Source organism: Salvelinus alpinus, chromosome 30 (genome assembly GCF_045679555.1).
Source record: "Salvelinus alpinus chromosome 30, SLU_Salpinus.1, whole genome shotgun sequence".
In the NCBI taxonomy this organism is placed as follows: Eukaryota; Metazoa; Chordata; class Actinopteri; order Salmoniformes; family Salmonidae; genus Salvelinus; species Salvelinus alpinus.
The window spans coordinates 9,986,185-10,007,003 of record NC_092115.1 but is presented as its reverse complement, the minus strand read 5'-3'; the positions used below and the strand labels follow the sequence as shown (position 1 = coordinate 10,007,003).

The 20,819-nt window shown below is 40.1% G+C and overlaps 16 non-coding genes across 16 annotated transcripts; all 16 read left to right on the top strand.

The window, feature by feature from the left end:
* The first annotated feature begins 163 nt into the window (after window positions 1–163).
* Window positions 164–245, top strand: trnas-uga (transfer RNA serine (anticodon UGA)). Its single transcript has one exon. It is a non-coding gene; the product is annotated as a tRNA-Ser (tRNA).
* A 1,097-nt stretch (window positions 246–1,342) lies between these two features.
* Window positions 1,343–1,424, top strand: trnas-uga (transfer RNA serine (anticodon UGA)). Its single transcript has one exon. It is a non-coding gene; the product is annotated as a tRNA-Ser (tRNA).
* A 207-nt stretch (window positions 1,425–1,631) lies between these two features.
* trnas-uga (transfer RNA serine (anticodon UGA)) lies at window positions 1,632–1,713 on the top strand. The gene has a single exon. It is a non-coding gene; the product is annotated as a tRNA-Ser (tRNA).
* A 1,097-nt stretch (window positions 1,714–2,810) lies between these two features.
* On the top strand, window positions 2,811–2,892 carry trnas-cga (transfer RNA serine (anticodon CGA)). Its single transcript has one exon. It is a non-coding gene; the product is annotated as a tRNA-Ser (tRNA).
* Window positions 2,893–3,110: 218 nt separating this feature from the next.
* On the top strand, window positions 3,111–3,192 carry trnas-uga (transfer RNA serine (anticodon UGA)). Its single transcript has one exon. It is a non-coding gene; the product is annotated as a tRNA-Ser (tRNA).
* A 1,097-nt stretch (window positions 3,193–4,289) lies between these two features.
* On the top strand, window positions 4,290–4,371 carry trnas-uga (transfer RNA serine (anticodon UGA)). Its single transcript has one exon. It is a non-coding gene; the product is annotated as a tRNA-Ser (tRNA).
* A 207-nt stretch (window positions 4,372–4,578) lies between these two features.
* Window positions 4,579–4,660, top strand: trnas-uga (transfer RNA serine (anticodon UGA)). The gene has a single exon. It is a non-coding gene; the product is annotated as a tRNA-Ser (tRNA).
* Window positions 4,661–5,762: 1,102 nt separating this feature from the next.
* trnas-cga (transfer RNA serine (anticodon CGA)) lies at window positions 5,763–5,844 on the top strand. Its single transcript has one exon. It is a non-coding gene; the product is annotated as a tRNA-Ser (tRNA).
* A 207-nt stretch (window positions 5,845–6,051) lies between these two features.
* trnas-uga (transfer RNA serine (anticodon UGA)) lies at window positions 6,052–6,133 on the top strand. The gene has a single exon. It is a non-coding gene; the product is annotated as a tRNA-Ser (tRNA).
* A 1,102-nt stretch (window positions 6,134–7,235) lies between these two features.
* On the top strand, window positions 7,236–7,317 carry trnas-cga (transfer RNA serine (anticodon CGA)). The gene has a single exon. It is a non-coding gene; the product is annotated as a tRNA-Ser (tRNA).
* A 207-nt stretch (window positions 7,318–7,524) lies between these two features.
* On the top strand, window positions 7,525–7,606 carry trnas-uga (transfer RNA serine (anticodon UGA)). Its single transcript has one exon. It is a non-coding gene; the product is annotated as a tRNA-Ser (tRNA).
* A 1,097-nt stretch (window positions 7,607–8,703) lies between these two features.
* trnas-cga (transfer RNA serine (anticodon CGA)) lies at window positions 8,704–8,785 on the top strand. Its single transcript has one exon. It is a non-coding gene; the product is annotated as a tRNA-Ser (tRNA).
* Window positions 8,786–8,992: 207 nt separating this feature from the next.
* Window positions 8,993–9,074, top strand: trnas-uga (transfer RNA serine (anticodon UGA)). Its single transcript has one exon. It is a non-coding gene; the product is annotated as a tRNA-Ser (tRNA).
* A 1,097-nt stretch (window positions 9,075–10,171) lies between these two features.
* On the top strand, window positions 10,172–10,253 carry trnas-cga (transfer RNA serine (anticodon CGA)). The gene has a single exon. It is a non-coding gene; the product is annotated as a tRNA-Ser (tRNA).
* A 207-nt stretch (window positions 10,254–10,460) lies between these two features.
* Window positions 10,461–10,542, top strand: trnas-uga (transfer RNA serine (anticodon UGA)). Its single transcript has one exon. It is a non-coding gene; the product is annotated as a tRNA-Ser (tRNA).
* Window positions 10,543–11,677: 1,135 nt separating this feature from the next.
* Window positions 11,678–11,759, top strand: trnas-cga (transfer RNA serine (anticodon CGA)). Its single transcript has one exon. It is a non-coding gene; the product is annotated as a tRNA-Ser (tRNA).
* The last annotated feature ends 9,060 nt before the right edge of the window (window positions 11,760–20,819 follow it).

Sequence of the window (20,819 nt, the reverse complement as noted above, 5' to 3'; positions counted from 1 at the left end):
GATATGGATAATGTCCTGAAACCGTGGACTTGTCCTTTGATTCAAGTGCTCAGAATATGTGTTCCTTGACAAACAGTTCAAATAGGCTCTTCAGTAGCTAGTCTAGTCTTTACAGAAGTAAAGTGGACAGGATGAGATGGCCGACTGGAATTTTACATAGCAAGCTGCGATGGCCGAGTGGTTAAGGCGTTGGACTTGAAATCAAATGGGGTCTCCCCGCGCAGGTTCGAACCCTGCTCGCAGCGCTATGGCAAACCTGTCTTTATTTTTAACATATACTTAGTGACTTGATATGGATAATGTCCTTAATACATGGAATTGTTCAGTGATTCAGGTGCTCAGAATATATTTGCCTTGACAAACAGTTGAAATAGGCTCTTCAGTATAGATAATGTTGTTTCTGTTAGAATTACGTTGGAAATACTGAGAGCCAGGTGGTTAAGTCCTCAGACTTGAAACCCAATTGGGTCTCCCTGCTCTTTTTCAAAATCTTATTCTCAGTGAATAGTCCACTTGTACTTTCTCTGGACATGGTTTTTTGACTTGCACATTAAACTTCCAAACTTCACAGCTTGCGAAAAAAGATCAATATGTCGTGCCATCAAGTTGACCATTTTACACCAATGATGTCTGTTTCCAAATCCCAATCCCTTTACTTGCATTCCAACAGCTGCAATGGCCGAGTTCTTTCGACGTTGGACCTGAATTTCAATGGGGTCTCCCCACCCATGTTCTTACCTTGCTCGAAGCGTATAGCCCACTTCTGCTTTCTCCTCATCACTTCCCTTAGATTCCTACTGCTGCGATGGCCAAGTGGTTTCAGCATTGGAATTGACATCAAATGTGTTCTCCCTGTACAGTTTCCAACTCTGCTTACAGGGTGATGATAAAGTAGACCTTTAATAATTGGATCTATCTCTTCTGAATGTAAATTTCCTTATTTTATGGGCTCGTCCAACAATTGAAGTGCTCAGAAAATAGCTTATTTTACTTTGCTTGAAAATATTTCAATTAGGCTGTTGAATTTGGATACTTTTGTCCTTGTGTGATCTACCTAAGAAAGCTTTGATTGCCGAGTGGTTGAAGCGTTGGACTCGAAATCCAATGGGTTCTCCCAGCGCAGGTTTGAACTCTTGACGATCCAGTCTTTATTTGTAACATATCATTGGGGACTTGATATGGATAATGCGTGGACATGTCCTTTGAATCAAGTGCTCAGAATTTATCTTCCATGACAAACATTTCAGGTAAGCTCTTCAACAGCGATATTCAGGTAATTTTAGAGGTAAAATGGACAGAACGAGATAGCGGACTGGTTAAGGCATTGTAGGTAACAGAAGAAGCTGTGATGGCCGAGAGGTTAAGGCGTTGGATTTGAAATCCAATGGGGTTTCCCCGCGCAGGTTCGAACCCTGCTCACAGTGCTTTGACAAAGCTGTCTTTATTTGCAACATGTCATTGGGGACGTGATATGGATAATGTCCTGAAACCGTGGACTTGTCCTTTGATTCAAGTGCTCAGAATATGTGTTCCTTGACAAACAGTTCAAATAGGCTCTTCAGTAGCTATTCTAGTCTTTACAGAAGTAAAGTGGACAGGATGAGATGGCCGACTGGAATTTTACATAGCAAGCTGCGATGGCCGAGTGGTTAAGGCGTTGGACTTGAAATCAAATGGGGTCTCCCCGCGCAGGTTCGAACCCTGCTCGCAGCGCTATGGCAAACCTGTCTTTATTTTTAACATATACTTAGTGACTTGATATGGATAATGTCCTTAATACATGGAATTGTTCAGTGATTGAGGTGCTCAGAATATATTTGCCTTGACAAACAGTTGAAATAGGCTCTTCAGTATAGATAATGTTGTTTCTGTTAGAATTACGTTGGAAATACTGAGAGCCAGGTGGTTAAGTCCTCAGACTTGAAACCCAATTGGGTCTCCCTGCTCTTTTTCAAAATCTTATTCTCAGTGAATAGTCCACTTGTACTTTCTCTGGACATGGTTTTTTGACTTGCACATTAAACTTCCAAACTTCACAGCTTGCGAAAAAAGATCAATATGTCGTGCCATCAAGTTGACCATTTTACACCAATGATGTCTGTTTCCAAATCCCAATCCCTTTACTTGCATTCCAACAGCTGCAATGGCCGAGTTCTTTCGACGTTGGACCTGAATTTCAATGGGGTCTCCCCACCCATGTTCTTACCTTGCTCGAAGCGTATAGCCCACTTCTGCTTTCTCCTCATCACTTTCCTTAGATTCCTACTGCTGCGATGGCCAAGTGGTTTCAGCATTGGAATTGACATCAAATGTGTTCTCCCTGTACAGTTTTCTACTCTGCTTACAGGGTGATGATAAAGTAGACCTTTAATAATTGGATCTATCTCTTTTGATTTTAAATTTCCTTATCTTATGGGCTCGTCCAACGATTGAAGTGCTCAGAAAATAGCTTATTTTACTTTGCTTGAAAATATTTCAATTAGGCAGTTGAATTTGGATACTTTTGTCCTTGTGTGATCTACCTTAGAAAGCTTTGATTGCCGAGTGGTTGAAGCGTTGGACTCGAAATCGAATGGGTTCTCCCAGCGCAGGTTTGAACTCTTGACGATCCAGTCTTTATTTGTAACATATCATTGGGGACTTGATATGGATAATGCGTGGACATGTCCTTTGATTCAAGTGCTCAGAATTTATCTTCCATGACAAACATTTCAAGTAAGCTCTTCAACAGCGATATTCAGGTAATTTTAGAGGTAAAATGGACAGAACGAGATAGCTGACTGGTTAAGGCGTTGTAGGTAACAGAATAAGCTTTTATGGCCGAGAGGTTAAGGCGTTGGATTCGAAAACCAATGGGGTTTCCCCGCGCAGGTTCGAACCCTGCTCACAGCGCTTTGACAAAGCTGTCTTTATTTGCAACATGTCATTGGGGACGTGATATGGATAATGTCCTGAAACCGTGGACTTGTCCTTTGATTCAAATGCTCAGAATATGTGTTCCTTGACAAACAGTTCAAATAGGCTCTTCAGTAGATAGTCTAGTCTTTACAGAAGTAAAGTGGACAGGATGAGATGGCCGACTGGTTAAGGCCTGGAATTTTACATAGCAAGCTGCGATGGCCGAGTGGTTAAGGCGTTGGACTTGAAATCCAATGGGGTCTCCCCGCGTAGGTTCAAACCCTGCTCGCAGCGCTATGGCAAACCTGTCTTTATTTTTAACATATACTTAGTGACTTGATATGGATAATGTCCTTAATACATGGAATTGTTCAGTGATTGAGGTGCTCAGAATATATTTGCCTTGACAAACAGTTGAAATAGGCTCTTCAGTATAGATAATGTTGTTTCTGTTAGAATTACGTTGGAAATACTGAGAGCCAGGTGGTTAAGTCCTCAGACTTGAAACCCAATTGGGTCTCCCTGCTCTTTTTCAAAATCTTATTCTCAGTGAATAGTCCACTTGTACTTTCTCTGGACATGGTTTTTTGACTTGCACATTAAACTTCCAAACTTCACAGCTTGCGAAAAAATATCAATATGTCGTGCCATCAAGTTGACCATTTTACACCAATGATGTCTGTTTCCAAATCCCAATCCCTTTACTTGCATTCCAACAGCTGCAATGGCCGAGTTCTTTCGACGTTGGACCTGAATTTCAATGGGGTCTCCCCACCCATGTTCTTACCTTGCTCGAAGCGTATAGCCCACTTCTGCTTTCTCCTCATCACTTCCCTTAGATTCCTACTGCTGCGATGGCCAAGTGGTTTCAGCATTGGAATTGACATCAAATGTGTTCTCCCTGTACAGTTTCCAACTCTGCTTACAGGGTGATGATAAAGTAGACCTTTAATAATTGGATCTATCTCTTCTGAATGTAAATTTCCTTATTTTATGGGCTCGTCCAACAATTGAAGTGCTCAGAAAATAGCTTATTTTACTTTGCTTGAAAATATTTCAATTAGGCTGTTGAATTTGGATACTTTTGTCCTTGTGTGATCTACCTAAGAAAGCTTTGATTGCCGAGTGGTTGAAGCGTTGGACTCGAAATCCAATGGGTTCTCCCAGCGCAGGTTTGAACTCTTGACGATCCAGTCTTTATTTGTAACATATCATTGGGGACTTGATATGGATAATGCGTGGACATGTCCTTTGAATCAAGTGCTCAGAATTTATCTTCCATGACAAACATTTCAGGTAAGCTCTTCAACAGCGATATTCAGGTAATTTTAGAGGTAAAATGGACAGAACGAGATAGCGGACTGGTTAAGGCGTTGTAGGTAACAGAAGAAGCTGTGATGGCCGAGAGGTTAAGGCGTTGGATTTGAAATCCAATGGGGTTCCCCCGCGCAGGTTCGAACCCTGCTCACAGTGCTTTGACAAAGCTGTCTTTATTTGCAACATGTCATTGGGGACGTGATATGGATAATGTCCTGCAACCGTGGACTTGTCCTTTGATTCAAGTGCTCAGAATATGTGTTCCTTGACAAACAGTTCAAATAGGCTCTTCAGTAGCTAGTCTAGTCTTTACAGAAGTAAAGTGGACAGGATGAGATGGCCGACTGGAATTTTACATAGCAAGCTGCGATGGCCGAGTGGTTAAGGCGTTGGACTTGAAATCCAATGGGGTCTCCCCGCGCAGGTTCGAACCCTGCTCGCAGCGCTATGGCAAACCTGTCTTTATTTTTAACATATACTTAGTGACTTGATATGGATAATGTCCTTAATACATGGAATTGTTCAGTGATTGAGGTGCTCAGAATATATTTGCCTTGACAAACAGTTGAAATAGGCTCTTCAGTATAGATAATGTTGTTTCTGTTAGAATTACGTTGGAAATACTGAGAGCCAGGTGGTTAAGTCCTCAGACTTGAAACCCAATTGGGTCTCCCTGCTCTTTTTCAAAATCTTATTCTCAGTGAATAGTCCACTTGTACTTTCTCTGGACATAGTTTTTTGACTTGCACATTAAACTTCCAAACTTCACAGCTTGCGAAAAAAGATCAATATGTCGTGCCATCAAGTTGACCATTTTACACCAATGATGTCTGTTTCCAAATCCCAATCCCTTTACTTGCATTCCAACAGCTGCAATGGCCGAGTTCTTTCGACGTTGGACCTGAATTTCAATGGGGTCTCCCCACCCATGTTCTTACCTTGCTCGAAGCGTATAGCCCACTTCTGCTTTCTCCTCATCACTTTCCTTAGATTCCTACTGCTGCGATGGCCAAGTGGTTTCAGCATTGGAATTGACATCAAATGTGTTCTCCCTGTACAGTTTCCAACTCTGCTTACAGGGTGATGATAAAGTAGACCTTTAATAATTGGATCTATCTCTTCTGAATTTAAATTTCCTTATTTTATGGGCTCGTCCAACAATTGAAGTGCTCAGAAAATAGCTTATTTTACTTTGCTTGAAAATATTTCAATTAGGCAGTTGAATTTGGATACTTTTGTCCTTGTGTGATCTACCTAAGAAAGCTTTGATTGCCGAGTGGTTGAAGCGTTGGACTCGAAATCCAATGGGTTCTCCTCTCCCAGCGCAGGTTTGAACTCTTGACGATCCAGTCTTTATTTGTAACATATCATTGGGGACTTGATATGGATAATGCGTGGACATGTCCTTTGATTCAAGTGCTCAGAATTTATCTTCCATGACAAACATTTCAAGTAAGCTCTTCAACAGCGATATTCAGGTAATTTTAGAGGTAAAATGGACAGAACGAGATAGCGGACTGGTTAAGGCGTTGTAGGTAACAGAAGAAGCTGTGATGGCCGAGAGGTAAAGGCGTTGGATTCGAAATCCAATCGGGTTTCCCCGCGCAGGTTCGAACCCTGCTCACAGCGCTTTGACAAAGCTGTCTTTATTTGCAACATGTCATTGGGGACGTGATATGGATAATGTCCTGAAACCGTGGACTTGTCCTTTGATTCAAGTGCTCAGAATATGTGTTCCTTGACAAACAGTTCAAATAGGCTCTTCAGTAGATAGTCTAGTCTTTACAGAAGTAAAGTGGACAGGATGAGATGGCCGACTGGAATTTTACATAGCAAGCTGCGATGGCCGAGTGGTTAAGGCGTTGGACTTGAAATCCAATGGGGTCTCCCCGCGCAGGTTCGAACCCTGCTCGCAGCGCTATGGCAAACCTGTCTTTATTTTTAACATATACTTAGTGACTTGATATGGATAATGTCCTTAATACATGGAATTGTTCAGTGATTCAGGTGCTCAGAATATATTTGCCTTGACAAACAGTTAAAATATGCTCTTCAGTATAGATAATGTTGTTTCTGTTAGAATTACGTTGGAAATACTGAGAGCCAGGTGGTTAAGTCCTCAGACTTGAAACCCAATTGGGTCTCCCTGTTCTTTTTCAAAATCTTATTCTCAGTGAATAGTCCACTTGTACTTTCTCTGGACATAGTTTTTTGACTTGCACATTAAACTTCCAAACTTCACAGCTTGCGAAAAAAGATCAATATGTCGTGCCATCAAGTTGACCATTTTACACCAATGATGTCTGTTTCCAAATCCCAATCCCTTTACTTGCATTCCAACAGCTGCAATGGCCGAGTTCTTTCGACGTTGGACCTGAATTTCAATGGGGTCTCCCCATCCATGTTCTTACCTTGCTCGAAGCGTATAGCCCACTTCTGCTTTCTCCTCATCACTTTCCTTAGATTCCTACTGCTGCGATGGCCAAGTGGTTTCAGCATTGGAATTGACATCAAATGTGTTCTCCCTGTACAGTTTTCAACTCTGCTTACAGGGTGATGATAAAGTAGACTTTTAATAATTGGATCTATCTCTTCTGAATTTAAATTTCCTTATTTTATGGGCTCGTCCAACGATTGAAGTGCTCAGAAAATAGCTTATTTTACTTTGCTTGAAAATATTTCAATTAGGCAGTTGAATTTGGATACTTTTGTCCTTGTGTGATCTACCTAAGAAAGCTTTGATTGCCGAGTGGTTGAAGCGTTGGACTCGAAATCCAATGGGTTCTCCTCTCCCAGCGCAGGTTTGAACTCTTGACGATCCAGTCTTTATTTGTAACATAGCATTGGGGACTTGATATGGATAATGCGTGGACATGTCCTTTGATTCAAGTGCTCAGAATTTATCTTCCATGACAAACATTTCAAGTAAGCTCTTCAACAGCGATATTCAGGTAACTTTAGAGGTAAAATGGACAGAACGAGATAGCGGACTGGTTAAGGCGTTGTAGGTAACAGAAGAAGCTGTGATGGCCGAGAGGTTAAGGCGTTGGATTCGAAATCCAATGGGGTTTCCCCGCGCAGGTTCGAACCCTGCTCACAGCGCTTTGACAAAGCTGTCTTTATTTGCAACATGTCATTGGGGACGTGATATGGATAATGTCCTGAAACCGTGGACTTGTCCTTTGATTCAAGTGCTCAGAATATGTGTTCCTTGACAAACAGTTCAAATAGGCTCTTCAGTAGATAGTCTAGTCTTTACAGAAGTAAAGTGGACAGGATGAGATGGCCGACTGGAATTTTACATAGCAAGCTGCGATGGCCGAGTGGTTAAGGCGTTGGACTTGAAATCCAATGGGGTCTCCCCGCGCAGGTTCGAACCCTGCTCGCAGCGCTATGGCAAACCTGTCTTTATTTTTAACATATACTTAGTGACTTGATATGGATAATGTCCTTAATACATGGAATTGTTCAGTGATTCAGGTGCTCAGAATATATTTGCCTTGACAAACAGTTAAAATAGGCTCTTCAGTATAGATAATGTTGTTTCTGTTAGAATTACGTTGGAAATACTGAGAGCCAGGTGGTTAAGTCCTCAGACTTGAAACCCAATTGGGTCTCCCTGCTCTTTTTCAAAATCTTATTCTCAGTGAATAGTCCACTTGTACTTTCTCTGGACATAGTTTTTTGACTTGCACATTAAACTTCCAAACTTCACAGCTTGCGAAAAAAGATCAATATGTCGTGCCATCAAGTTGACCATTTTACACCAATGATGTCTGTTTCCAAATCCCAATCCCTTTACTTGCATTCCAACAGCTGCAATGGCCGAGTTCTTTCGACGTTGGACCTGAATTTCAATGGGGTCTCCCCACCCATGTTCTTACCTTGCTCGAAGCGTATAGCCCACTTCTGCTTTCTCCTCATCACTTCCCTTAGATTCCTACTGCTGCGATGGCCAAGTGGTTTCAGCATTGGAATTGACATCAAATGTGTTCTCCCTGTACAGTTTTCAACTCTGCTTACAGGGTGATGATAAAGTAGACCTTTAATAATTGGATCTATCTCTTCTGAATTTAAATTTCCTTATTTTATGGGCTCGTCCAACGATTGAAGTGCTCAGAAAATAGCTTATTTTACTTTGCTTGAAAATATTTCAATTAGGCAGTTGAATTTGGATACTTTTGTCCTTGTGTGATCTACCTAAGAAAGCTTTGATTGCCGAGTGGTTGAAGCGTTGGACTCGAAATCCAATGGGTTCTCCCAGCGCAGGTTTGAACTCTTGACGATCCAGTCTTTATTTGTAACATATCATTGGGGACTTGATATGGATAATGCGTGGACATGTCCTTTGATTCAAGTGCTCAGAATTTATCTTCCATGACAAACATTTCAAGTAAGCTCTTCAACAGCGATATTCAGGTAACTTTAGAGGTAAAATGGACAGAACGAGATAGCGGACTGGTTAAGGCGTTGTAGGTAACAGAAGAAGCTGTGATGGCCGAGAGGTTAAGGCGTTGGATTCGAAATCCAATGGGGTTTCCCCGCGCAGGTTCGAACCCTGCTCACAGCGCTTTGACAAAGCTGTCTTTATTTGCAACATGTCATTGGGGACGTGATATGGATAATGTCCTGAAACCGTGGACTTGTCCTTTGATTCAAGTGCTCAGAATATGTGTTCCTTGACAAACAGTTCAAATAGGCTCTTCAGTAGATAGTCTAGTCTTTACAGAAGTAAAGTGGACAGGATGAGATGGCCGACTGGAATTTTACATAGCAAGCTGCGATGGCCGAGTGGTTAAGGCGTTGGACTTGAAATCCAATGGGGTCTCCCCGCGCAGGTTCGAACCCTGCTCGCAGCGCTATGGCAAACCTGTCTTTATTTTTAACATATACTTAGTGACTTGATATGGATAATGTCCTTAATACATGGAATTGTTCAGTGATTCAGGTGCTCAGAATATATTTGCCTTGACAAACAGTTAAAATAGGCTCTTCAGTATAGATAATGTTGTTTCTGTTAGAATTACGTTGGAAATACTGAGAGCCAGGTGGTTAAGTCCTCAGACTTGAAACCCAATTGGGTCTCCCTGCTCTTTTTCAAAATCTTATTCTCAGTGAATAGTCCACTTGTACTTTCTCTGGACATAGTTTTTTGACTTGCACATTAAACTTCCAAACTTCACAGCTTGCGAAAAAAGATCAATATGTCGTGCCATCAAGTTGACCATTTTACACCAATGATGTCTGTTTCCAAATCCCAATCCCTTTACTTGCATTCCAACAGCTGCAATGGCCGAGTTCTTTCGACGTTGGACCTGAATTTCAATGGGGTCTCCCCACCCATGTTCTTACCTTGCTCGAAGCGTATAGCCCACTTCTGCTTTCTCCTCATCACTTTCCTTAGATTCCTACTGCTGCGATGACCAAGTGGTTTCAGCATTGGAATTGACATCAAATGTGTTCTCCCTGTACAGTTTCCAACTCTGCTTACAGGGTGATGATAAAGTAGACCTTTAATAATTGGATCTATCTCTTCTGAATTTAAATTTCCTTATTTTATGGGCTCGTCCAACGATTGAAGTGCTCAGAAAATAGCTTATTTTACTTTGCTTGAAAATATTTCAATTAGGCAGTTGAATTTGGATACTTTTGTCCTTGTGTGATCTACCTAAGAAAGCTTTGATTGCCGAGTGGTTGAAGCGTTGGACTCGAAATCCAATGGGTTCTCCCAGCGCAGGTTTGAACTCTTGACGATCCAGTCTTTATTTGTAACATAGCATTGGGGACTTGATATGGATAATGCGTGGACATGTCCTTTGATTCAAGTGCTCAGAATTTATCTTCCATGACAAACATTTCAAGTAAGCTCTTCAACAGCGATATTCAGGTAACTTTAGAGGTAAAATGGACAGAACGAGATAGCGGACTGGTTAAGGCGTTGTAGGTAATAAAAGAAGCTAAGATGGCCGAGAGGTTAAGGCGTTGGATTCGAAATCCAATGGGGTTTCCCCGCGCAGCTTCGAACCCTGCTCACAGCGCTTTGACAAAGCTGTCTTTATTTGCAACATGTCATTGGGGACGTGATATGGATAATGTCCTGAAACCGTGGACTTGTCCTTTGATTCAAGTGCTCAGAATATGTGTTCCTTGACAAACAGTTCAAATAGGCTCTTCAGTAGATAGTCTAGTCTTTACAGAAGTAAAGTGGACAGGATGAGATGGCCGACTGGAATTTTACATAGCAAGCTGCGATGGCTGAGTGGTTAAGGCGTTGGACTTGAAATCCAATGGGGTCTCCCCGCGCAGGTTCGAACCTTGCTCGCAGCGCTATGGCAAACCTGTCTTTATTTTTAACATATACTTAGTGACTTGATATGGATAATGTCCTTAATACATGGAATTGTTCAGTGATTCAGGTGCTCAGAATATATCTGCCTTGACAAACAGTTCAAATAGGCACTGAAGACAGTACAGATACTGTTGTTTCTGTTAGATTTACGATGGAAAGACTGAGAGCCAGGTGGTTAAGTCCTCAGACTTGAAACCCAATTGGGTCTCCCTGCTCTTTTTTACATCTTATTCTCAGTGAATAGTCCACTTGTACTTTCTCTGGACATAGTTTTTTGACTTGCACATTTAACTTTCAAACTTTACAGCTTTGGATAGGACCGAGGACACTTGGCGCAATAAGATCAATATGTCGTGCCATCAAGTTGACCATTTTACACCAATGATGTCTGTTTCCAAATCCCAATCCCTTTACTTGCATTCCAACAGCTGCAATGGCCGAGTTCTTTCGACGTTGGACCTGAATTTCAATGGGGTCTCCCCACCCATGTTCTTACCTTGCTCGAAGCGTATAGCCCACTTCTGCTTTCTCCTCGTCACTTTCCTTAGATTCCTACTGCTGCGATGGCCAAGTGGTTTCAGCATTGGAATTGACATCAAATGTGTTCTCCCTGTACAGTTTTCAACTCTGCTTACAGGGTGATGATAAAGTAGACCTTTAATAATTGGATCTATCTCTTCTGAATTTAAATTTCCTTATTTTATGGGCTCGTCCAACGATTGAAGTGCTCAGAAAATAGCTTATTTTACTTTGCTTGAAAATATTTCAATTCGGCAGTTGAATTTGGATACTTTTGTCCTTGTGTGATCTACCTAAGCAAGCTTTGATTGCCGAGTGGTTAAAGCGTTGGACTTGTAATCCAATGGGTTCTCCCAGCGCAGTTTTGAACCCTGCGCTCAGCGCCATGACTATCCAGGCTTTATTTGTAACATATCATTTGGGACTTGATATGGATAATGTGTGGACATGTCCTTTGTTTCAAGTGCTCAGAATGTATCTTCCATGACAAACATTTCAAGTAGGCTCTTCAGTAGCGATAATCTGGTAATTTTAGAGGTAAAATGGACAGAACGAGATAGCGGACTGGTTAAGGCGTTGTAGGTAACAGAAGTTGCTGTGATGGCCGAGAGGTTAAGGCGTTGGATTCGAAATCCAATGGGGTTTCCCCGCGCAGGTTCGAACCCTGCTCACAGCGCTTTGACAAACCAGTCTTTTTTGCAACATGTCTTTGGGGACTTGATATGGATAATGTCCTTAAACCGTGGACTTGTCCTTTGATTCAAGTGCTCAGAATATGTGTTCCTTGACAAACAGTTCAAATAGGCTCTTCAGTACTGATCCTGCTGTTTGTGAGATAGCCTACTTGTTAAGGCCGTCGAGATAACAGGGTCAGGTGTGGTCAATTAGAAATGTTTATAAATTCATTAAAAATGGAAAGCTGAAATTCCTTGAGTTTATAAGTATTCAACCCCTTTGCCATGGCAAGCCTAAATACGTTCTGGAATAAAAATGTGCTTAACAATTCACTTAATAAGTTGCATGGATTCACTGTGTGCAATAGTAGAGTTTAACATAATTTTTTAATGACTACCTCTGTAGCCAACATATACAATTATCTGTAAGGTCCATCAGTCAAGCAGTGAATTCAGATTCAACCACACAGACCAGGGAGGTTTTCCAATGCCTTGCAAAAAATGGCATCTATTGGTAGATGGGTTAAAATAAAAAATCAGACATTGAATATCCCTTTTAGCAAGGTGAAGTTGCACTTTGGATCAATACACCCAGTCACTACAAAGAAACAGGTGTTCTTCATAACTCAGTTGCCGGAGAGGAAGGAAACCGCTCAGGGATTTCACCAATGGTGACTTTGAAACAGTTACATAGTTTTCTCCTATCACAGCCTTGAAACTGAGATGGATGAACAACATTGTAGTTACTCCAGAATACTAACCTAAATGACAGAGTGAAAAGAAGGAAGCCTGTACAGAATACAAATATTCCAAAACATGCATCCTGTTTGCAACAAGGCACTAAAGTAAAACTGCAAAAAATGTGGCAAAGAAATTAACTTTATGTCCTGAATACAAGGTGGGTATGCTTGTGATTGGCAAGGACTAGGGAGTTTTTTAGGATAAAAAACTGTTGGAAAAGCATTACAGGTGTAGCTGGTTGTGAGAATGCCAAGAGTGTGCAAAGCTGTCATCAAGTGAAGGTTGGCTACGTTGAAGAATCTCAAATATAAAATATATTTTGATTTGTTTTTTGGGTTACTGCATGATTCCATATGTGTTATTTCATCGTTGTGATGTTTTCACTATTAATTCTACAATGTAGAAAAATGTAAAAATAAAGAAAAACCCTTGAATGAGTAGGTGTGTCCAAACTTTCACTGGTACTGTACTGTATTTCTGAGAAAAAAACTATTTTCAACCCATATGATCTAGTACACAATAACAGTAAATTATAAAACATATACAAATATGATGATATGATAAAATACAATTTTGAATGAATAAGCCTTTTCATACTTTATAATATATCCATATATAGTTCTAATCTGTTTTAGGAACATATACTCAAAATATTTCACATTCTTTATTACTTTACCAAATATATCATGACATTATCTGTTAAATATGTGAACGTCTAAATCCCTCCGATAGACATGGGGAGAAGGACTATGTAAAGGGATTGATTTTGTCGTTCTGAGCATATGCAATGTGCCTGCTTCCGTAAAACAAATGTTTGACTTCCACACCAAATTACTTATTTACTTATTTTAGGTTTAAGTAAGTGTGTAGGTCACATTCTTTATCGTAGATCCACCTGCTCGAGACAAATTTAGTGATTGCTTTGCCATGTCTGTGCCATAAAGCAGTCGAGCTGGATAAATGTTTTTCTTGACATAACGCTGCAGTGAAGTGATACTGTACAAACCGATGTAATGATGCAGCCGACCACCAGATGAAGGCAAATACAAGTTTATTCGACAGAGGACGTTTACATGGCCCTAGGAAGGTCTGGATTGCTGTCTTCTGACTTATAAAACGCTGGGAAATCAATAAAATAAGGCATGTGAACATATACTGTACCAGTCAAAAGGGGTTTTCTTTATTTAGACTATTTTCTACATTGTAGAATAATAGTGAAGACATCAAAACTATTAAATAACAAATATGGAATCATGTAGTAACCAAAAAAGTGTTAAACATATCAAAATATATTTTAGATTCTTCAAAGTACCCACCCTTTGCCTTGATGACAGCTTTGCAAACTCTTGGCATTCTCTCAAACAGCTTCACCTGGAATGCTTTTTCAACAGTCTTGAAGGAGTTCCCATATATATATATATATATATATATATATATATATATTATCTAACCTTTATTTAACTAGGCAAGTCAGTTAAGTACAAATTCTTATTTACAGGAGGTTAGTCATTATTGATCAATAACAATCATTTTTACACCTCTTCCACACTAACTTTACAAAATTAATTCAAACTTGCAATGATTTTCTTTCATTATTCGTTTTTTTTATGCATGAGTACGATGGCTCACTGTTCGTTGTTGGCATTTCCTGCCTAAGTTTGCCCACTATGCCAATGAAGTAATCATTAAAATAATTGGCAACATCAAATGGTTTTGTGATGAATAAGCCATCTGATTCAATGAAAGATGGAGTTGCATTTGTCTTTCTGCCCATCATTTCATTTAAAGTTCTCCAAAGTTTTTTTCCATCATTCCTTATATCATTGATCTTGGCTTCATAATACAGTTTCGTCTTCTTTTTGTTGAGTTTAGTCACATAATTTCTCAATTTCCAGTAAGTCAGCCAGTCAGATGTACAGCCAGACGTATTAGCCACTCTTTTTGCCCCATCTCTTTCAACCATACAGTTTTTCAATTCCTCATCAATCCATGGAGCCTTAACAGTTCCAACGGGTCAGTTTCTTAACAGGTGCATGTTTAGCAAAAATTGGAAGAAGCAATTTCATAAATTCATCAAGTGCAGCGTCTGGATGCTCCTCATTAATCACATCAGACCAACAAATATTTTTAACATCATCCACATAAGAGTCACAGCAACATATTTTGTATGATCTCTTATACACTATTTTAGGCACAACTGTTGGAACTTTGGCTTTCCTGGATATAGCCACTATATTGTGATCACTGCATCCAATGGGTACAGATACAGCTTTAGAACAAAGTTCTACAGCGTTAGTAAAAATGTGATCGATACATGTGGATGATCTTATAAACACCCTGGATTAATAACCTGGACCAGATTACAGGCACTGGTTACAGTAAGAAGCTTCCTCTTGAGCTTGATGAAAACCAGTCAATATTCATGTCCCCCAAGAAAGTAGACCTCTATGTTTACATCACGTACTCTATCAAGCATTTCACACATATTATATAGATATTGACTGTTAGCACTGTTAGCACTTAAACAGCCTGGAGATGTGTTGGGTCATTGTCCTGTTGAAAAACAAATGATAGTCCCACTATGCGCAAACCAGGTGGGATGGCATATCGCTGTAGAATGTTGTGGTAGCCATGCTAGTTAAGTGTTCCTTGAATTCTTAATAAATCACTGACAGTGTCACCAGCAAAGCACCCCCACACCATCACACCTCCTCCTCCATGCTTCACGGTTGGAACTACACATGCAGAGATCATCCGTTCTATTACTCTGCGTTTCAACCAAAAATCTCAAATTTGGACTCATCAGACCAGAGGACAGATTTCCACCGGTCTAATGTCCATTGCTCGTGTTTCTTGGCCCAAGCAAGTCTCTTCTTATTATTGGTGTCCTTTAGTAGTGGTTTCTTTTAAGCAATTCGACCATAAAGGCCTGATTCACGCCGTCTCCCCTGAACAGTTGATGTTGAGATGTGTCTGTTACTTGCAATTTCTGAGGCTGGTAATGAACTCATCCTCTGCAGCAGAGGTAACTCTGGGTCTTCCTTTCCTGTGGCGGTCCTCATGAGAGCCAGTTTCAACATAGCGCTTGATGGTTTTTGCAACTGTACTTGAAGAAACTTTAAAAGTTATTGAAATGTTCCGCATTGACGTACCTTCATGTCTTAAAGTAATGATGGGCTGTTGTTTCTCTTTGCTTATTTGAGCTGTTCTTGCCATAATATTGACTTGGTCTTTTACCAAATAGGCTATCTTCTGTATACCTTGAGTCAATCAGTTGTGTTGTGACAAATGCATTAAGAAGGAAAGAAATTCCACAAACTAACTTTTAACAAGGCACACCTGTTAATTGAAATGCATTCCAGGTGACTACCTCATGAAGCTGTTTGAGAGAATACCAAGAGTGGACAAAGCAGTCATCAAGGCAAAGGGTGGCTACTTTGAAGAATCTCAAATATAAAATACATTTTGATTTGTTTAACACTTTTTTGTGTTATTTCATAGTTTTGATGTCTTCACTATTATTCTACAATGTAGAAAATAGTAAACCATAAAGAAAAACCCTGGAATGAGTAGGTGTGTCCAAACTTTTGACAAGGTGCTGTACATATTTTTTTAAAGTAATTTTAGTGCCTGATTTCAGGGAATGTCAGCTTAATGCTCATCACATTAGGTATTTTTATTTCATTTGTATTTCATCTCGTCATAAACAAATGTATTCTGCAATAACTTGATATGTTGAGCCAGTCCTTACGATCAGTTCCATCTCAAGTAATGTTTCTATTCTCCAGCAGCAGACCAAGTGACAGGGTGGCCATTGACAGTAATATATCAAATAAGAACTTCTTCAGCTTATTGTAGCCTATTAATGCTACTTTCATGTTTTTGTCATCATTGTAATGAATGTGTTCAATGGTACAGGTGGAGCTTCTGTTTCTAAGAACTGGGTTACATCTTGCCTGAACTGATTCGGGGGAAATGCATCTCTTCAAGCTTCTAACATCATACCCAATTAACAGTTTGGTAACCACTTTCTGTTTGCAAATTAAGGCTAGCGTAGCAATGGGTTTCACCACATCGGTTCCCTTATTGCTAGTGTGCAGGGTTCATCTGTCACCTGCACGTTCTTGGTTAGCACCCAGTTTCCATAACACTTTTACTACGGTTGTTGCAGCAGTGCCTGATCTCATAACTCATAACTCATAATTCATAAAAAATCTTACAATGTGATTTTCTGGATTTCTTTTTCTCATTTTGTCTGTCATAGTTGAAGTGTACCTATGATGAAAATTACAGGCCTCTCTCATCTTTTTAAGTGGGAGAACTTGCACAATTGGTGGCTGACTAAATACTTTTTTGCCCCACTGTATCATTCCTAGTATATCTTGTGTAAATGAATTTGGTGTAGATGCGTATAGATTGGATTACTGTTACAGTGCTATTGGGTTGTTAGTTGTATTCGTTCCGAAATGTCTTGATTTCTTGTTGTACTTTTTAAAAAAGTATTATTTGTGTAACTGTTTGACATTTTACTGCATTGTTAGGCGCTAGTAACACCCTCTATAACATCTGCTAAACTGTTGGAAAACGTGTTGACATCTCCAGGGGCTTAGCTAGCTGCTAACTAGCTACATTAGGGCCCGATTCCGACCAGAGTTAAGCGCGCTAAACGGAACGTGAATCTCTATGCGTATTCTTACCTTGAACTTAAGCATGCGAATAGCACGCTATTCACCTGCTATTAGTTTTGGGTGGAGATCGAAAACAAGTAGTTGTAGCGGATGTGTGTCTACCTTAACTTAATGGGGCGGCAGGTAGCCTAGTGGTTAGAGTGTTGGACTAGTAACCGAAAGGATGCAAGATCAAATCCTTGAGCTGACAAGGTCAAAATCTGTCGTTCTGCCCCTGAACAAGGCAGTTAACACACTGTTCCTAGGCTGTCAATGAGAATGTGCTCTTAACTGACTTGCCTAGTTAAATAAAAATACAAAATTCCACCACCGTGCATGAAGAACATTGAGGGAAACTGTTTAGAAACACACCCTTCTCCATGCACTTTAATTTACAACTTCACAAGAGCACATGATAAGACCTAAGTAAATTAGTAATTCATTTGGATAAGGGAATTGTAAATATACAGTTGAAGTCGGAAGTTTACATACATTTAGGTTGTAATCATTAAAACTTGTTTTTCAACCACTCCACATATTTCTTGTTAACAAACTATAGTTTTGGCAAGTCGGTTAGGACATCTACTTTGTGCATGACACAAGTAATTTTTCCAACAATTGTTTACAGACAGATTATTTCACTTATAATTCACTGTATCACAATTCCAGTGGGTCAGAAGTTTACATACACTAAGTTGACTCTGCCTTTAAACAGCTTGGAAAATTCCAGAAAACGATGTCATGGCTTTAGAAGCTTCTGATAGGCTAATTGACATAATTTGAGACAATTGGAGGTGTTCCTGTGGATGTATTTCAAGGCCTACCTTCAAACTCACTGCCTCTTTGCTTGACATCATGGAAAAATCAAAAGAAATCAGCCAAGACCTCAGAAAAAATATTGTAGACCTCCACAACTCTGGTTCATCCTTGGGAGCAATTTCCAAACGCATGAAGGTACCACTTTCATCTGTACAAACAATAGTACGCAAGTATAAACACCATGGGACCACGCAGCCGTCATACCGCTCAGGAAGGAGACGCGTTCTGTCTCCTAGAGATGAACGTACTTTCATGCGAAAAGTGCAAATCAATCCCAAAACAACGGCAAAGGACCTTGTGAAGATGCTGGAGGAAACAGGTACAAAAGTATCTATATCGACAGTAAAACGAGTCCTATATCGACATAACCCGAAAGGCCGCTCAGCAAGGAAGAGGCCACTGCTCCAAAACCGGCATAAAAAAGCCAGACTACGGATTGCAACTGCACATGGGGACAAAGATCTGTAACGGGTGTCGTCGGAAGAATGAGACCAAGGCGCAGCGTTCTTTGAGTTCCACATAATTTATTAACGAAGTGAAACTTTAGAAAAGACAAAACAACAAAGAATACAACAACCGAACAGCTTCGTTGTGCAAACAACCTGCACACAAACAAAGAACAAGATCCCACACAGAAGGAGGGAAAAGGGCTGCCTAAGTATGATCCCCAATCAGAGACAACGATAGACAGCTGCCTCTGATTGGGAACCACACTCGGCCAGACACAAAGAAATAAAGAACATAGAATGCCCACCCAAATCACACCCTGACCAAACCAAAAGAGAGACATAAAAAGGCTCTCTAAGGTCAGGGCGTGACAAGATCGTACTTTTTGGAGAAATGTCCTCTGGTTTGATGAAACAAAAATATAACTGTTTGGCCATAATGACCATCGTTATGCTTGGAGGAAAAAGGGGGATGCTTGCAAGCCGAAGAACACCATCCCAACCGTGAAGCACGGGGGTGGCAGCATCATGTTGTGGGGGTGCTTTGCTGCAGGAGGGACTGGTGCACTTCACAAAATAGAGGGCATCATGAGGAAAGAAAATTATGTGGATATATTGAAGCAACATCTCAAGACATCAGTCAGGAAATTAAAGCTTGGTCGCAAATGGGTCTTCCAAATGGACAATGACCCCAAGCATACTTCCAAAGTTGTGGCAAAATGGCTTAAGGACAACAAAGGCAAGGTATTGGAGTAGCCATCACAAAGCCCTGACCTCAATCCTTTAGAAAATTTGTAGGCAGAACTGAAAAAGAGTGTGCAAGCAAGGAGGCCTACAAACCTGACTCAGTTACACCAGCTCTGTCAGGAGGAATGGGCCAAAATTCACCCAACTTATTGTGGGAAGCTTGTGGAAGGCTACCCGAAACGTTTGACCCAAGTTAAACAATTTAAAGGCAATGCTACCAAATACTAATTGAGTGTATGTAAACTTCTGACCCACTGGGAATGTGATAAAATAAATAAAAGCTGAAATAAATCATTCTCTCTTCTATTATTCTGACATTTCACATTCTGAAAATAAAGTGATGATCCTAACTGACATAAGACAGAGAATTTTTACTAGGATTACATGTCAGGAATTGTGAAAAGCTGAGTTTAAATGCATTTGGCTAACGTGTATGTAAACTTCCGACTTCAACTGTAAATGACAGTTATTTTAGATATATTTGACCTTTTAACCAGCGGAGATAAAATGTGAAACCGGTCATACAGCAGCCAGCTGAAGCATATCAACATATCTACTTTCCCACAGAAAAGTTTATGAAATGCTGTGCCATTCTGTAGAATTTAATTGTACGGCCTTTTAACTTGCAGGGACGGGCACTCTAGAATGTCTTAATCATATTCTTCCCCCGACTTTCTCTGTTTCCTAATTCTATCATGTTAAATATTAACCACATATCAGTAGCAAACATCAGTAGGCCTAATACTAACACCTATTCAACTGCCAATTTACTGTTAGTTCCCTTGAGTTGGTATAGCCTCCATTATCCATGTAATTACATCGCTTCAATTACCTTCATTTGCTTCCTCTGTAAACGCCGTTACGGCCATGTGGCTGTTGCTGAGGATAATTTGTAACAGTTGATAATATATATTTTTTAAACATGTCGACTAAATACATTGTTATGGAAGGGAACACAGACCAAGCAGTAACAGTTTGAACCCGACGCAAAATACTTGGCTGTGACATCACACAGTTCCATGGTTAGTGTAGGTAATAGACGAGGGTATAGCCTACTATTGTACACTATTCTCCCTATTATAATTATATGTACGCCAATCTTCCAAAATTATCATGGAATAAAAACCTTAATGTGTCAATTGTCAGAATGAATCAAACCACCGTTTTCTTTCTTTTGTGAGTAAAGCCTCTCCAAAACCGTTTTTTTAATGGATTCATAAATATTTTCCTAATCCTAAATAATCTACGAGATCAGAGAATTTTTTAATCTACCAATTTCTTCTGAAACTGAGACGAATATGCATATATTAAGATGGCTTTCCTACGCACGCCTTTCCTATGCACGCCTTTCCTACGTACGCCTTTCCCACACACTTCTCAGTATTTGGTATTCAGACTTACCTTATTCAGTCACGTAACACGCTCTGCAGGTGTGACTCTATAAATACATTTCATTCAACCGCTGAAAACCCTCCCACTTGCTGGCCAACAGATTGTGTTGTGGTGTTTTCATTCAATAGGGTTTTCAGTACATTTATCTTAAACTATCGCTTTAAATACGGTGTACCTTTAATTATAATTTTGTCGACAGACTCAATAGAATACTTGTAGAGAACGGGTTCAGAATATAGGGATCAATGAA